At 39.1% G+C, this 17,347-nt stretch overlaps 1 protein-coding gene across 11 annotated transcripts in view; it reads right to left on the reverse strand.

Annotated features, from left to right (window-relative positions):
- LOC551432 (zinc finger and BTB domain-containing protein 20) overlaps positions 1 to 17,347 on the reverse strand; it is an 80,111-nt gene that overhangs the window by 27,247 nt on the left and 35,517 nt on the right. For 4 of the 11 annotated variants that reach the window (XM_016913560.2, XM_016913559.2, XM_006558196.3 and 1 more), the window contains one exon: positions 984 to 1,161. The exons of 2 other annotated variants lie outside the window; for them this stretch is intronic. The gene's annotated coding sequence lies outside the window, so the exon portion shown is untranslated. 5 more of the 11 variants (XM_016913568.2, XM_016913567.2, XM_016913566.2 and 2 more) reach the window with 5 other exon arrangements.

Below are 17,347 nucleotides of genomic sequence, written 5' to 3' on the forward strand. Positions count from 1 at the left end.
AAAAAAAAAACAAATCTCGTGACTCGTACATATTATTAATTTGAATCTTCTTTCTTTTAAAGAAGAACGAATTCTTGGAAATCTCCGGGTCACGAGATACGTTTCCAGGAATTCGACGAGAAATGATAAAAAAGAAAAGAAAAGAAAAAATCGAGGGGGTAATTAGCGCAAGGATACGCGCGCGCGGGAACAAAAAATCTTGATAGAAAAATTATTTTTAATTGCTCGACAATCGTGAGGAGGGAGAGAGAGGAGGGGGGGGGAGGCCGTTTCTCTCACGAGAGATACAAAAGAGGTTTACGATTCAATTCATTTCGCGGTGATACTTTTCGAGTTCTCACGATACCTGCCTCTGGTTAATCAGTCATTAATTACGTGATTAGGTTTGAAAATTACGTTTGAAAATTGCGAACGATTCGCGGGGCCGCCGGTAGTTTACGTTTCCTGTTACACGAGATAGATTGCACGAGAACGTTTTCCGGAACGTCTAAAAGAGGCGGCCAATTTCCAGTTCTTCAACCCAACTTGCCTACCTGCATCCGCGCGATGTAAATAAATACGCGCGCGGAATTACAATTAAAATCCCGTGGAACTTTTTCCATTTGTTGTTACAACATTTTCGAAATTATATTCAACAACTTTGCGATTCTCTAAACTCAATCGAATGAATTTTCATTTAGATCATTTTGCAAGAAACGTATTCAAATACAAATCTATTTTGTACCTGTTGTTTCATAATATTTGATCACTTGATATTTGGATGAAAGATTGAAGGATGAAAATTTCTAGAATCAGAAATCTATCAGAAGAATTGTATAGAGCGATAGAATATTTTTCCTCGAAGAGTGTTAAGAGTATTTGTAGGCGAAAATAAAAAAAGAACATTCTCGAGAATGTTCTTCGCTGGTAAATTCGCACCTTTATATCCCATAATTGAGGAAAGGAACAAAACTCGTTTTAGCAATGGAGGAAGGAATGCTTACAGGTATTGGTCGATGCAGAGTCAGTCTTTGGGCTCGTTCTCGAAGTGAAACCAACCCGGCTCCCTGTCAACCGGACGAATGGTTCCAAGACGATGGCCTTCGAAGCATTTACGCGCGAGTTTGAACGTCCACCTCGATCACGATTGTCCCTGACGATGCTGTGTCTCACGTGTTTCCCCTGTAACACACGATAGAGGTATTGGTCAGACAAACATCGAATTCGATTCAATCCACTTTCACCTTGTTCGAATTCACCTTGTTCAAAGATTTGCGCGAAAAATAAATGTTGATTCGATTTATGAATTTAGGGAAATATCTCGCAAAGAGAAAAATAAATTGGAAAAGGAAGTTCGTGTAAGTATTTTTTTTCCTATGGAATTAAATATTTATGATCCTACGAAAATGAAAATTCGAATTTTAATTAATTAACGTATCAAGTAAAACGGCGCGAGAATACTTTATGTATATCATATACGAAACGTAACTAGTTTGATGTTCCGTCATTTTTTTTTCGATCATTTGATCCAAGAGAGAGATGATTTTGTTTATCGAAAACTTTCAAATTTTCAAGATTTTCAATGCATATGAATAAATGTTTAACGAATTATACTTTGCCATTTTCACTCGTGTTTCGTGTTTGTATCCTATCGGATTATTATCGATCCAACGAACAGAAGGATAATATTTTAGAAATATTATACGATGGACAACTAGTTGCGTTTGTAAACAAGGTCGAATAGGACACACGCTTATTCGAGTCGCGAAGTCCTGAAACGACTCGCGAGCCTTCTCCTCCATGTCGTTAAATATTAAGATAAGATAACCGTCGAAAAATAATGTTCCAACCTCAACAAAATAACGTAATGTCAACAAACATTTCGTCCAGTCTGAAACACTCATCGTTTCGAAACGAAAAATTAAATTCTTTTAATCTTACACAAATATTTCTAAGAGAGATCCTTTTTTACAAATTGAACGTGATATTTCCTTTGTATAAAAATTTGTTTCTTAATTATTTTAAATAAACAAACATTTTAAAAAATTGATCTCGATATTGATCTTCGTATAGTTTCAAATACGAGAGAGAACATAATCTAACTTAATCTCGTTTTAATATTTACTCGATATTTACAAATTTTGGTAAAAATTGTAATTACGATCACGGAACAGAATCCTGTTGAATCATTTAGGGATAGGGTTTGCCCTTATTGTATTTCTACCAGTTTTGATCAGTTCGATGCGATTAGATTCGATTCGACCGTAGTCGATAACTAATTTTCCGATGATAGAAACGTGGTCGTAGCCGTTAATTTACAACCAGTCTCGAACGAGTGACCACTTTTATGAAGCAATTTGCCGCGATGCATCCCCCATCCAACTCGGGATGGTCTCGTAGGAAAGAAAATAAGAAATTCCGGTGTCGGGGAATGTAAAACGAACGAAACGATATACTTCCTACCGTGTCAACGATTGTTTGTCTCGAAACAACGATGAAAGCTGATAATTACTAGATATTAGATCGGTGCTGTCGTGTAAGCTGGTTATCGATCGGCTTCGCTCTTTGCTATTTGGATGGCCTAAAGGGAAGCACGTAGTATTGAAAACAATATCGGTTAAATGTTACTCGGTCGATAATATTGCCGATATAATTTTACGATAATTTTTTAATTCGCTTCTGGGATCGAAAATAATAATCGACGAGTGTCGATGATATCATCAATATATATCTTGGTTATTTAGAAACAGTGGATTTTAGAAATGTATTTGAGAATAAAAAAAATTATTATTGTTGTTATCAAATAATTATTCGAGATAGTTTTATTTCTCAAATTGAACATAGAGTTACGTGGAATATTTTCGAAAAATTGACAAAGGTCGGTCGAATAGATACGTATACGACAGGGGGGACACAACAAGGTGAAACTATTCTTTCTTCGGTATCTAATCTAACGAGATTAGATTTCTCGGTTGATTCGTTAAAATTCTTGGAAAAGATTGGAAACGAAACAAGATCGATTCGAAGAAACGGTGGATTTTGCCGGGGAAAGAAAGTTTGCCGGGCAAACTCGGGCAGAAAAAGAAGTATTCATTGCATTATCTGGAAACGATTAATGTGAGCCGCTTGTATCTATTAGCATAATTACCGAGAGAGAGACTGACTTTGTAAAATCGTGAAAGTGGAATATCGACATTTATCGGGGATTACTGACCGCTGATGAAGTTTCCATTACACGCGAAAATCGGAAAGCTGATTTGCCGAATCTACCCACTATTGAGACCGGTCACATTTGATTACACGTGTAATTATCTTGATAATGAATGGTGACAACGTGGCAGATGTCGTTATGACATTATTTAGTTAACTTTATTTCGCCGGCTCAAACCCGTTTAACTTCTCGTTACGTCGATATGCTTAAATAAAAGAAGATAATTCTCGGACGGACAATTTATTTCCGAATCTTTTAATTCCTTTTTCCCCGTAGATCTTCAATCGGGAACTGGTCGAGATATTATTAGACATTGATAGTTGGATAGATCTGTCTATAAATAAATGATCAAGTGTAATTCTGGCTCGTGTTAAATAACGTTATATCTAAATATAAGATCTACGCGTAATGTGTCGGTTTCGAAAATAATCATTTTCTGATAAAGCGTTTTTCATCAGAAAAAACGTCGATGTAAAATTCAAGAAACGGATAGAAAGAAAATTAATCTTAAAAGGAAAAAGTTTGAAAATTTGTATATACGATCGATTTACGTACGTGTGATAAACGAGGACTGGTATTAATCGAAAACGATGAATAATCGTTATTCGATCGATCGAGATCCCACGGTGGTAGGAGAAGCATGCACCATTTTTCGATATCTAGTTGGTAAACTGGTCAACGTCTTTCATCGAGGATGGAAGGTAATAACAACTAAGCCCAGGACTTTAGGCCGCACGCTTGAGTGCGGTTTTAAAATTCCCCCCCCGGGGCAAGTCTCTATGGAACTCGTTGGTGGATCGTGGGAATCAATAAATTCCCCGTATCGAAAAACGCTGAGAGTACAATACGCGGAAAAATCGGCAAGCCGCGAATTTGCGCGAAATTACGATCCTCCTTTCTCTCTCTCATCGTCCTCCCAATTTCAAATATTCCCGCGTGCCACGTTACCCACCCATTTTCTCAATCCCCTTCCCCTTTCATCTTTTATTCCATTACTAATTTTCCTCTCTCCTCTTCCTCTCCCCGACTCATTTTCCCATCTTTTTTCCCTTCCCATCCCCCACATTTTTTCTCCCCCCCCTTTCTAATTTCCATCTCTCGAATTCCTCCATCACCGCTATCTTACCTAACCTATTCGCCTTTTTTCCCCCATCTCGCCGAAAAAATGTCGATGGCGCGTCAAAAGACCGTTCTCCACGAGGTAACCGGATGTCAAACATTTTTGCCGAGGCTGGAGGGCAGCTCGGTATTCAGGTCTCGGTACGTATACGAGAATAACACACACAGAGAGACGTGTGGCGCACGCGCGCAACAATATTCGCTCGGTAGCCTAGATTCCCTGAGATACTTTCTATTGTGTTTACGGATCGGATTAGAGTACCTTTCGCCGTTGAGAAAATCCTCGACTACTCGAGACGCGGAAGACTACCAACGCTCAACCGGTGACCTTTTGGGAATCCGGATCAAATTGGGAAATCGGGTTAACCCTCCTTTGATGGGACACCCGCTAGAAGATCTAACTCGAGATACCGAGAGCGACGAGCACGAGAAACGTGACTGTCGTTCGTTAATTATCCTTTACGTGCATACGTTTGGGTAATATCGAATCGAAAGTTTCTTGCAAGTGTCGAAACTGGAACGGTTACTTCGAATGAATTAGATTAGGTTAGGAACGTATACGTATACATATGAATTGCATAGAAGGAATAAACGAATTGATACGATCGAGATTTAGATAGTTTCGTTTCGATAAAATTGAATAATATTAATCTTATAACACTTTGACAATTTGATTGCAAAAATTAAGAATTTTTAGAAAAGATAGAGTAGAGAACACTTCCACTTTTAAATTGTTTACCGGTGGGACGCTAAACGTATGACTGAGAATGCTGAAACTAGAGCCGATCGTATTTCGGCTATTTTCGACTAAGATCGGAAAATTAGCCGAAGATGCCCGAAAGACGCTCGGCTCTCGAGTTCGGGATTCTTGGTTGTCTCTCATCGATCCAAGTCGATCAATTTTCTGTAATTTTCAACCATAATTGACCAATATTCGCCGAAAGTAACTGAAAGACGATTACCTCATGGCTCAAGAGATTCTCAACTGATTCGAAAGTTTTCATCGATGTTATAGTAAACTTGCAAATTACTTGAATTACTTGAATTAGGTTATGTTTTTGATCAAGTTCGTTCCATGCTTTCTTAATGATCGTTTGTCTGATGTGCATTCGGATTATTCGAAGTAGGTAAGTAGTTGAAACGTGTTCTTAGGATCAACAGTTGAATACGTGACAGGAACATAGTTGAAAATTGTTCATTCGCGGTGATCGATGACTCGACGTGAAGTAGAAAATCGCGGCATTTGTCGAACGAAACGTTCGGAATTTAGAACAGAACGGTATATAGAATGTTCCGAAACATTCATTCCTATATACATCCATGCTTCGTTTCATAATTTCGATAAAATTCTTACTATTGAAATTTTTTATCGTCTTTAAATACAATTTTTTCATTAATTTTCCAAGGAAATAATTAAAAGTGAAGAAAAAAAAAAAGAAATTTAAAGAATAAGCACGAGAAAGAAGGAAGAGGGATAGAAAGATAATGATAAAAAGTCCGATTTTAATTATAGCTTCGCTAAAACCCACTCGGTTTCCGAATTAATAAAGAAAGGATTAAAACCTGAAAGAGAGTATCGAGCCTCTTTTCTTCCCAACTCTTTCCTAGAATACATTAAAACCAACAGCGCATTAATTACAAAGTTCTCGTTAAACTGATACGAAACTAATACATCGAGGGACGAAATAGGGAATTGGACGAGCATCGGTCGCGGCTTTTCTCTGAAAAATCCGTCGTCGCGACGGTGTTATCTCGTTCACAGGTTGCGAGCCCTACAAATTAATCAGAAGATTAATCCGCGATCGTTTCTCGAACTTTGAAATCGGTCGATGGGCCACTCGTGTATTCATCGGGCTTCTTCCTATTTTTTTTTTTTTCTTCTTTTTTTTTCTCTCTCTATCTTTTTTCCTTTTTCTCCTCCCTTCCTTCGATTATTCCAAAGTGTTCATTGCTGCGTGGTGAACGAACCGCGCCAAGTGGCCTCTTCCTTCTTCGAGAGGCCAGAATACTGTTATAATTCACATAATCGAAGTGTTTACGCCATCGGTCACCGGAAAATCGTAAAAATAACCGAACCATATTTGATTATTCGCATTCGTTGAAATGCGTTTTGCAAATTTTTTTTTCCCTGCAATTAAATTTAACAATTTATTATAAATTTTATAACAGATATACTATATTTCTATTATCGCGTTATAATTTTTTAATACGTTACATTACGAAAGATCATAATCATTTCAATTTTTTTCATTATCCATTTGGGAAACAATACAATCCTTATTATTTTTAATTATTTTCACGTCGTCTTATGTTGTTAAATGTTGCGAACAAAATAAATTCTTACTACAACATAATAAAAAAGTAAAGGATCTTTTCTACAATTAATTTAATTATTACATTAAAAAAATAACTTAACTTTTGAAATAATATCGTTCCCTCGATAAATATTCTCGAAGATTATTAAATACACGGTAGTGTAGAACATCAATAGTATCATTCAGCAGTAAAAACGAAACTAGAGTAATACATAAAATGCTTCGCGACCGTTAGATAACTCGAGATAACTGTGACGTCTTTCAATACGTCCAATCATTCTGAAAAAAAGGAAATAAACAAATAAATAAAAAGTAAAAAATGAGAAACGAATATACACATAAATCCTAGTCCAAAAAATGGAAAAACGTCCCGCCAATGGATGCTGCAAACTGTCGAAAATAAAAAAAAAAAAAAGAATATCCCCAGACTTTGAGGAGATGGAAACTTCTTCGATTCGTTTCGAAAGCAAAGAGAAAATCTTCGAAAAAGTTTAAGACAATGAATCGACGCGGAAGCAAGTTTAATTAACCTTAAATGTCAGGCAAAGATGTGGCGGATTTGAATTTGGAAAAAAAAAGAGAAAGAGAAAGAGAAAGAAAGAAAGAAAAGAATAGAAAAGAAATCCTCTGGAAACTTCGTAGGCAACAATTGAAAGTAACTCTGGTATACTTTTGAATAGCTGCAGGCCAACGACAATCGTTCGAAGTTGAAAGTTTGGCAGGCGGGAAGAAGCCATGAAAACTTCCAAGACTGCAATTAACCGTAGAAACAACTAGAGGATAATTCGTGAGGCAAGTTTATAGAGAATTACGTTTTTCGATAAAAAGAAAGCTACTGCTGCAAAGCAAACTGTCCAAGTATGCGCCAGCTCGAGACATCGCGGGGATTTCCGATAAAAATCTTCTCTTTCGAAAGGTCAAAGAGGATCAGTCGTGGTCACGATTTTACGAGAGTGAAGAATCGAGGAAGAATCCTATATAAGATACTTGCGTGTATTATCACGTTACAACGTGTATCGAACTTGTCCAGATATCATGCACATCTTTGCACATTTTTTCTCCACATTTCTGCAATTGAAAATCCCATCCTTCCACGTTTGACGAATTAAAACAAAAGCGTTTCTTTGAATACTATTTTTTTTATCGATACCCATAATAAATATGCAAATTTCGTATAAACTTTAAGAGAAATTCTATTATCGATTTTATTTTTCGACTGACGAATTCTCAACTTGTGAATAGGAGGATACTTTTAAAAAATAATAATAATACTGGATTTTTCTTTTTATTGCACGATTTAGCGGCACGTAAGAAAGTCAATTAATTAATTTTCGAGAAATTTGCAAATGGCACAGCCCGTTTCCTTAACCGTGACAGGTTCGACGCTCTTTTTATCGACTTCTCGTTCCACGCTGCTTTTCCTATCGCGATATTTCCCCTCCCTCTCGCGTGGCTACAAAGATTCTGTTGCATATATATATATATATATATATATATATATAGTTGGGCATAGGATAGTTGGGCATAACGGTTCCGCGGTTACTGCACGAGAGAAGACAAGACGAACGAAACAAGAACAATTCGCCTCTCCTCGGAATAATCCGTTTATTTTCTCCAAGAGGAAAACTCGTTATCGAATATCCTTGTATCCGTGGATCGTTTTCAACTTGTTATCGTCGTTTCTTTCGAAATAGATTTTTCTTTTTCTTTTTTTTCAGAAATTGAAATACATCGAATTGTAGGCGCACATCGTAGAAGTTGAAGAGATTTGAAGAAAGAATGTGATAATCCTCGATGTTTAATTCGTTCTATGTATATGTGAATGTATGTGTGCGTAATAATATTTGGTTACCTTTTAACTCTTTTTTAACTCGATCTTGTCAAGAACAGATATGTTAAAATCGATGCAGAATATTGAATATGTAATATATGGAATGGAATTAACTCGAAAAAATACGATGATAATATTTTACTTTTTACTATTGTTATTCATACGTTACTTTTCTCGAAAAGAAGATCGTCTTTTTCTGGTTTCCCGATGAAACCTCGCTCTTTAACCACCATTTTATAATATTATTGTTAAATCGTATTTAATAATATCGTCATATACAATGATCATCATCGATTCCCTTCTCTTCTCTGCATTGTGGGCAAACGAATCGAGGAGGAAAGTTCCTTAAATCCTCGACATAACTCAAAAAACTTCGAAATTAATCAATGTATAATTTTATACACGCAGAATAAAAATTAAATCTCCAAGATAGACCACCTTGCATAAAAAATATATTCGTTTCCTTTCCGCAAAATTTCGGAATCGCGACCGAATTTCCTAGGGACTTTTTTTTCCCCCCCCTGTGAAAAGCTTTAACAGAGAACTCTGCGCGAGAGCCACGATAGTGGCTTTATCACTCGCACTCCAAGATAAACCTCGTTGCACGCTGCGTTGGGAGGAGGGAGGGGGAGAATCTCCTTCTCTCTCGTGCGCGCACGAGGGGGCGTACACACTGTTTGCTTTTTTCTCGTGCACGCACGTGCCACATTACACACGTCCTTCTCTCTCTCTCTCTCCGTTCCGTGGAAAGCGCGCCGTAGAGAGGGGGAAGGAGAGAGAGAGAGAGAGAGAGAGAGCGAGGTGGATAATTGGATTGAGCGCAGAGTCACTCGTCGTTGCAAGGAGATCGCCTCGTTTCATGGATTCTATTGATTTCCACTGGAACATCAACGTCCCGACACAACAAGTGGTGACGAAACGTCGAACCCCGTGACGAAAACAAACGCCCGAGAATCGTGTGGAAATTGGAAATCACCACCACCACCCGGTTTCCACCCATCCACACGGTTTCGCTTTTTTCCACGGCGGGCCGAGGTGTCGACAATATTTGCAGCTCCAGATCTCTCTACGTGCGTCGAATTTTTTTTCCATCCCACGATGTTTGGAAACTCGTCGACCATTTTCATCGGCCAATCGGCGAAGTCGATTCGAGGAACGTGGCGATAAAAAATATTTGCTCGAAAATATCGACGAAAGGGTGGTGCGAGAAGATACCCCGATCCTCGTTTCGAAAATATCGCGGAAAAGGAGTGAGAGAGAGAGAGAGAGAGAGAAAGGGTGGCGCGAGAGGTGCGAGAAATCGGGCTGCGGTCGACTGTATACGCGCTTTTCTGGACAAAAAAGTTTTCTACGAAATGTCGCGGTATTAAAATTCTGAAGAGAGAGAGAGAGAGAGAGAGAGATACGCGCGTGGTCCATCGGGAAAAGTAAATTCTCGAAATTACCCGTTACATAAAAACAAAATTTCCACGGGGCGGTCGTAAACTTTCGAGGAGAAAGGGGGGAGAGAGAAAGAAAAGAGAGAGAGAAGCGTTAGATAAATTCGTAAAAAGCCAAGCTTTTTGGTTTATTACGCGATATTTCTCGTAGTTGGAAGAGAAGAGGAGGGAGGGAAATTTGGAGATGGGGGGAATCGACTTAAAAGCGTAAACTCCGCGAGTTTCAGAGGGGAGGGGGAAAAAACGTTACTTGGTTCTTTTCGAAAAACCGGGCGTAAAACGCGTCTCCTCTTCGCGAAACATCCTCTCTCTTTTATTTTCTATTTTTCCTTTTTTTTATTTATTTATTTATTTTTTTTTTTGTTTCCGGCTGGCGCGCGCCAAAAATGCGAACATCAAAGAAAATGTATAATTACGCGGCCGGAATTGTTTTCTCGCTCGCCAATTGCGTTTCATTGCAGGTAGAACGTGTTGCCACTGCATGGAATTGCGATTGCTCCAACAGGTTTCCAAAAAAGGATATCGACGCATCTTTCGTTTTCTTAAGAAACTCTCTCTCTCTCTCTCTTTCTCTCGAGAATTTTGACTGCTTCTAGAAATGATTGATCGATCAAGCTTCCAAAAGAAATTCAAAATCTTGCAAACTAAGTCTAAGATTATCTATTTAATAAAATACAACAAGTTGGAAGACTGATTAAATCTTCTCCGATTTAAAATTTCTTCGAAAATATTGCGCAAATTTTTCTATAATTTCTTCTCTAAGAAATTACACGTAGCAATATTTAATACCGCGTGCAATATCTGGAGGATCACGTTATTATATGGTTATTCCTGAACTAGGACCCATGACATGACCGTATATGCCGTCTGTGTTAAATACATTAATTCTAGCGGGGAATCGCCGCTATTATAAATACCACGTCTGAGTTAAAAGTGGGTTAAAGTGTTGAGTGGCGAGACTTGGAAGAAATGGAAATCAAATCGAACGTCGATCGGATGCATGGCGCGATTAGCGCAATTAAGCGCCACTTGGGAACGCGTATGCGAGCGGACTCGTTAATCATTCACAGTCACAACAAGTCGGGAGCAGACAACCGTCGAATCGAAAGAAATTTGAAATTTTGACGCGGTTACGTAGAAACGAAAAATCGTATTATATGTTATATAAACGATGGAAAATACGTATACGAGTCTTTTTTCCCGAATAAATTTGACAAAGAACGCGAAAGCGTTCCAACAGTCACGTATTCGAACGCGGCCGAATTACGCGAGAGCCACAATTTCCCGTTGGCTTTCATCTTTGGAGAACAGCGGCGACGAGTAAACGACGACACCCAAAGTAAAAGGGAAAGGAAACAAGGGGAAGAGCTTTTTGGTCACGTTCAAGATGCCTCGAGAAGAAGAGGTCGAGCCTGTGTAACCAAGACACTCGCGATTCAAACGGTTGAAACGAAAAAACTGGCAGAGTTAAGGATTGTTTTCTTTAGCTTGAAAAAACGTAACGATTTTAATAGACTTTGAGGTAAATAAAAGTTTGTCCGGGACAGCCACGTACCTACTACGCGATAGTCGTCACCAATAATTGCCACCTGTTTCGAAGAGGCGCGGGAAAAACATGGCGTCTATCTGGCAAAAAATGATCGCTCTTTCCTTCGTCAACGTCGTTCAACGTTATCGCGTTACGACGTGCCTCCAACGATCATCGTGACAAGGGTGAAACACGTTCGAGAGTATCCCGGCACACAGCAGGCACGCGTAAGAGAGAGACGAATACACATGGACACGTAACCGCAGAAAAAGCAACAACAACAACAACACAACAACAACAACAACAACAGTAAGAGAGAGACGCACACTATATGCAATTACCGCGTACAGAGAGTCTCGTTTCCACGCGTCGACCACGCGCGCGCCGCTCTTTGTCCCGTTCCCGTCCGCGATCGAGTCAGAAACCATGGAAAACGAAGAAGGCTCGAGCAAAAAAGCCTCGTGGGTCCATTAAGGGTACCAGCCGCGTCCTCGTAAACGCTTCATCGCCGCTTAAGGAGGTTCGCATTCGTAACGACGAGCCACCGCACGCACAACCACGACGACGAAACTCGACGCGAGCGAACAGCACACACACATACACGCGCGCGCACGCACACAAAACACCAGCGACGAAGACGGCACACCGCAACGACGAGAGCGACAATAGAACGGCGACGAGAGGTAACGATTATTACGGGACGATTTTTCGCGGACAACGCGGACAGCCAGTCGCGGAAATTAAGGAGTCGCGTTATAAAACGCAACGACCTACAATGCTACAAATGCCACGGAACCGTCCTCTGTGTCTCTTCTGGCCTCCCCCGTCTCGCCTACCCCTGCTCGACCAGCCGCCATCGCCGCCGCCACTGCCTCCTTTTCCTCCGTTCGTTCGATGTGTATCCCTCCTCCTTTTAGCTTTTTCCTCCCCTTGCCAGAGCCCCTTCTTAGGCCGACGCCGTCCCCTCCCCGCCTTGCCATCGCCAACCACCACCCCCCACCATCGCTTTTCTTCCTACGATACGATGCGATACGATACGAAACGATACGATAGGACGCGCGATCCGATGCGATACCGATGCGATGCGATCTCAACCTATGCCCCGCGCCGCCTTGTCCTCTCTCTCTCTCTCTCTCTCTGCCTCCCCCCTCCTCTCTACGCGTACCGTGTATATACGTTCAGCCGGGAAGGAGACCTTACACTTAAGCTTCGACCCCTCTTTTCTCTCGCTTTATTTTTCTCGCGTCAAGCTTTCCTCGCTTTAAGGCCGTCGCCTTACCATTCGCGCGTACGTATTCACCGAGTTTCACTAGCTATCTCCTATGCAACCGATATTACGATTTTATGGAACTGGGCTGGGGTGGGGATTTGTTTTGCGAGAGTCTGGATGCAGCGGCGGCGGCGTGCGTCATTAATCGGTGATAAGAGACGCGAAGGAAACGGAAAGGTCCGAATATCGACGATGTGTACCGAGCGCAACCTTGCCGGATTATTCGCATCCGAATAACCTATCGCGCGATCGGCAATTTCCAGTTGTTATTTTCGTTCGAAAATAACATTTTTTTTTCTTCTCTAAGCTATTGGGAATTTAATATTGAAATTTATCTAACGTTTTGGTGATCGATCCTTTTTCTAAAAAATGAATCGAAATTTGATATTTAGATTCGTTGGGAAATTGGGATTCGAAACTTCGTTTAATATTGGAAAATCTCGAAATTTGAAACTCTGGAAACCGATAATTGTTTATTTTTTCTTTCTTTCTTTTTTCCTTTTTTTTTTTTTTTAAGGAATAAATACACTACACTCTCCTCTTTTGCTCTCTATCGTTAAAAATTGAAATTTTAATAAATTTTCAACCAGTGGCAATCGCGGTTATCTTCTCGATTTGCAAAAAACCGAACTTTTTCTTTTTATAAACTATTCATATCGTCCCGAGATTCTCGTTATTTATACAAATATTGTTTTTTATTTGGGTTTCAAAAGATTTCGTATATCTTTTTTATCCATATTACATATCAATTCATCGATACATCCTAATTAAATAAACTAGACAATTTTCATATAATTTCCAAATAATTTCCCTGCAACTATAGTTCTATAATTATAAACAATTTTTCATTTCATTCAAATAGACCACGTGACCGCTTCTTTACTACGACGAACGAGTTTAATAAAAAGGAAACGAGGAGGAGGACGGAGAAAATGATTCGATGCAAATGATCTGTTTGCACTGCCGATGTATTTTCGAAAGGATCGGAATTTTACAAGTAGGCCTTATCGTTTAATTCCCCGCCGGCCGGAGAAATACGTAACCGTATCGATAACCTTTCGCGTTGGAACTTCGGTCGGTCACTTCGAGACGAGCACTATTTTTCAGGGGAGAAGAGAGAAGAGAGAGAGAGAGAGAGAAAATGCGTGTCCTTGGAAATTTCTCGACCACGGAAATAACAAAGAGGCGAGAAAAGAAAGGTCTGACCTGTTCCGCGACAAGGACCGAGCGATTCGCAAATCGATGAGCGGGCGAAGGAAGGGGAGAGAGAGAGACACCTCTTGGGCGGAACGAGCGACGAAGACGGATAGAAAATACCACGCAACGAGGGACGACGACGCTCGCGTGCGAGCGAAACGATTCTGAAACAGAACAATCGAGAAACGTTCGAGCTGGAACCGAGCTACCTGAATCCAATTTCTTTTCTACGCAAATTTACAACACAATAATAATACAACACAATTAATGTATCAATATTTCTGTTGTTGCGGATGATATCGCTTATCTTTGGCCGCGCTTTGCGGACTGCTCCTCGTTGCGGAAACATCCCGGTCCGGAGACGCGATGTAACGCGTGGAAGCCACAAGTGGTTCCTCTGGAATCACGAGTTCCGTGGTGGGGATGATTTTTGGACCTGTACTTTTCTGCGCTCTTATTTTCTTCACATCGAGGAGAGAAATTGTCGTTGAGATATAATTGGATATTTTTCTTTCTTTCCCTTTTTTTTCTCATCGAAGAATTGGTCGGATCGATGGAAATTAAACCAGGGCATCCTTTATCTAGCAATTTAATAGACCGAAACACGTTTCAAATTCTGCGGAAGGAACGATTTGGATCTTCGATCTTTTTCGACCGAATTTTTATCGGGTTGATGAATCTAAAAATGAATTTTTGATTAATAATTTTGGTTTCTTTGGAATTTAAAAATTGAATCAAAGGAATCGCATAAAGATTTAAAAATTTCTAATAACGAGAAATATGTATATCTATCCGTAGAAGAAAATATGCGGAGTAAAATATTCGTTATTTCATATGCAGCAATTTAATAATTTATTCGTTTCATTATTATATTCACTGGTAGTAAGTGTTTCCATGAGAACAAGATGACCTTTTGCTTTTTCACTGTATTCGACATTCACATCGTAATCATTTTACCAAAAACAAAAACATTATTATGTTGCAACGAGTGCATATAATAAGATGCAAAGATATTAATCAGAAAAGCGTAAAAACAAAATACTTTTGAATCTCTCTCGACGATAAGCTCCAAGGTTAAACCATATATATATATATATATATATGCACGGTATACATGTTTCACGTTCCTCCGCAGAGCGTTACCACCACTTCCGGTTATTAGACGGTGACCAGCTGTTCTTCCAAGTGTATTAAAGCCAGTTGCCTTAATATAGAATATTTCTTTCGTATAAACTTGTATATAAAAAACTTAGATATCATAGACGAGTAGAAAATTTTACGATTAAAATTAATCACTTTGCATTCTCTTAATCATATCGATGAACCGTTACACCATTTTGCTCACAATCGTGTTACAATGCTATTATCGAGATATAAAAAAAAAAAATCATTTTTTTCAAAATTATACTTACAGAGATAAGAATCGATATTTCTTTCTTCGTATTGGAAAGATAATCAAATATACTTTTATCCGTACGATTAATATTAGAAATTATTTTGAAAATCTCAAACACGTTCCTTTGATTATAATAATAATTTTTCCATATCCTCAAATACAAGACGAATCTACCTCGTCGATATATCTTTATCAGGGCAACTAACTTTGCCACGAGGTCACTGCCAAATCGATCTCTTTTTCCCTCCTCTCGCCAATTTTCAACGAATTTTCGTCGGTTAAAAAGCGGCGGTGCGGTTTTTTCGACTTTTCTGTTAATTAAAAAAAATCGGCAAGACCGCCGCGATCGGTGATGAAAAAAAGCATCCATCTTCGGATGGATAACAAAACCACAAGTACACACGTAACATTTATACACAACAAGTTACGTGTATGCAAAACGAGAAAAAATATTGTATTAGGTTACGCTTCATCGAGCCACCGCGCGTAATCGCGCGTGTGCGTACACGCCGCGCACACGAACGTGCGAGATCTTCAGCGAGATCCGCTAAAGCGAGCGTTAGTCAAGTGCACTCGACGATTACCAGGCGACATACTCCACTGATCTTCGCACACGTCTTTCTTCCCGGTCAAAGACTACGACGAAACTTTTACTTTGGTTTCCCTCTCGTTCGAGGACCGGAAGTGGAGACATTTTTTCCTTTCGTTCGATCAGAAAGGACCCGTGATTTATTTCAACCCCTTCGAGATATATTGTTATTATTATTATGATATTCATAACATTATTATATTAATCTTGCTAATTTTTATTACGTTGTATTATTTTATCGTACGGGATGGAATAATATATAAAAATTTTCATAATGAGAAACGAGGTCGTACGACATCGTGAAAATAAAGAATATGGACGATGGAAATTTGAAAACGAATCATCGAAAGATCATTTTTTTCTCAGGTAGAATAAGTAAAAAAAAACCTGACAGCCGTAAAGCCATTTTAATCGTAATTACGTATGATTACATACGAGATTAAAGAATAAAGGATAAAGGATAAATTGTTCTTTTCTTTTTTTTCAATGTTTAAATTTGACAAATTAACTGGTAGATTTCTTTTTAAAAACGAATCGTAATTAAGTTTATTCCTCTACAAAGGATTCCTTCCTTCTATATAAAAATTAGAATATGCGACGTGATAAATTTTATCTTTCCTTCGAGAAATATTTCTTTGTATTCCGTGAAAGATTATTCTCGATTCATCGTCCATATTCGATCGGTTTGAAAAAAGTTTTTTGGATTTCGGTGCGTGAAAAATAAACAAATTTCACAAGGTACGAAGGTAGACTAATCCATCTGGGGCAACGTTGTTCGACCCGTTCATCGGTTCGTTGCATTCTCTCCTTTTTTCTTTTTTTTTTTTTTTTTTTTTTTTTCCCCTCCATCTTCGGCACACGGAGGGGAGAAATGGATGCAGCGGCGAAAATAAAACGCGCTTTTCGAAATAGAAAATTTTCCCGTAGAAAAAGTTTTTTCTACAACCCAACTGTTTTCGGAACACCCCTCTTTCTGGAACTCTGCTTTTTTTTTTCTTTTTTCTCCGAATACAAACCTAATGGGACCTTTTTTCCAGAATTCAAAAAGACGAAAGGGAATGAAAAAAATGCTTTTCAATTTTTATCCCTTCTCTTTTTTTCCTTTATAAAAATTCAAGCCTGAGAAGAAGAAAAAGATACGTCAATTGGCGGACGAAAGGAAGGAGCATTCGTATCGATTGGCCGATACCAACAATTCCGAAAATAAAACATCAGGAATACAGAGAGAGAGAGAGAGAGATATCACCCCCTCCTGAACTAGGTCTCGCGTCGATGAAATTTCCGTCTTTGACATTCGCAGGCTAAGGCAAGGCTTACGGTACTGAAAAGAGACTTCTGGAGAGCGTGGCTGGTAAATAATAATACGTGGTTGCTAATGGAAACCTACTTCGCGTTGGCTTCTCCAGACTAGGTTTCGCGAAAGGGAGAAGTGTGTCATGCACAAAAGCCTTTTCCAAATCGTCTTAAAGCTTC

The sequence above is a fragment of the Apis mellifera genome, linkage group LG8 (assembly GCF_003254395.2).
Source record: "Apis mellifera strain DH4 linkage group LG8, Amel_HAv3.1, whole genome shotgun sequence".
NCBI lineage: Eukaryota > Metazoa > Arthropoda > Insecta > Hymenoptera > Apidae > Apis > Apis mellifera.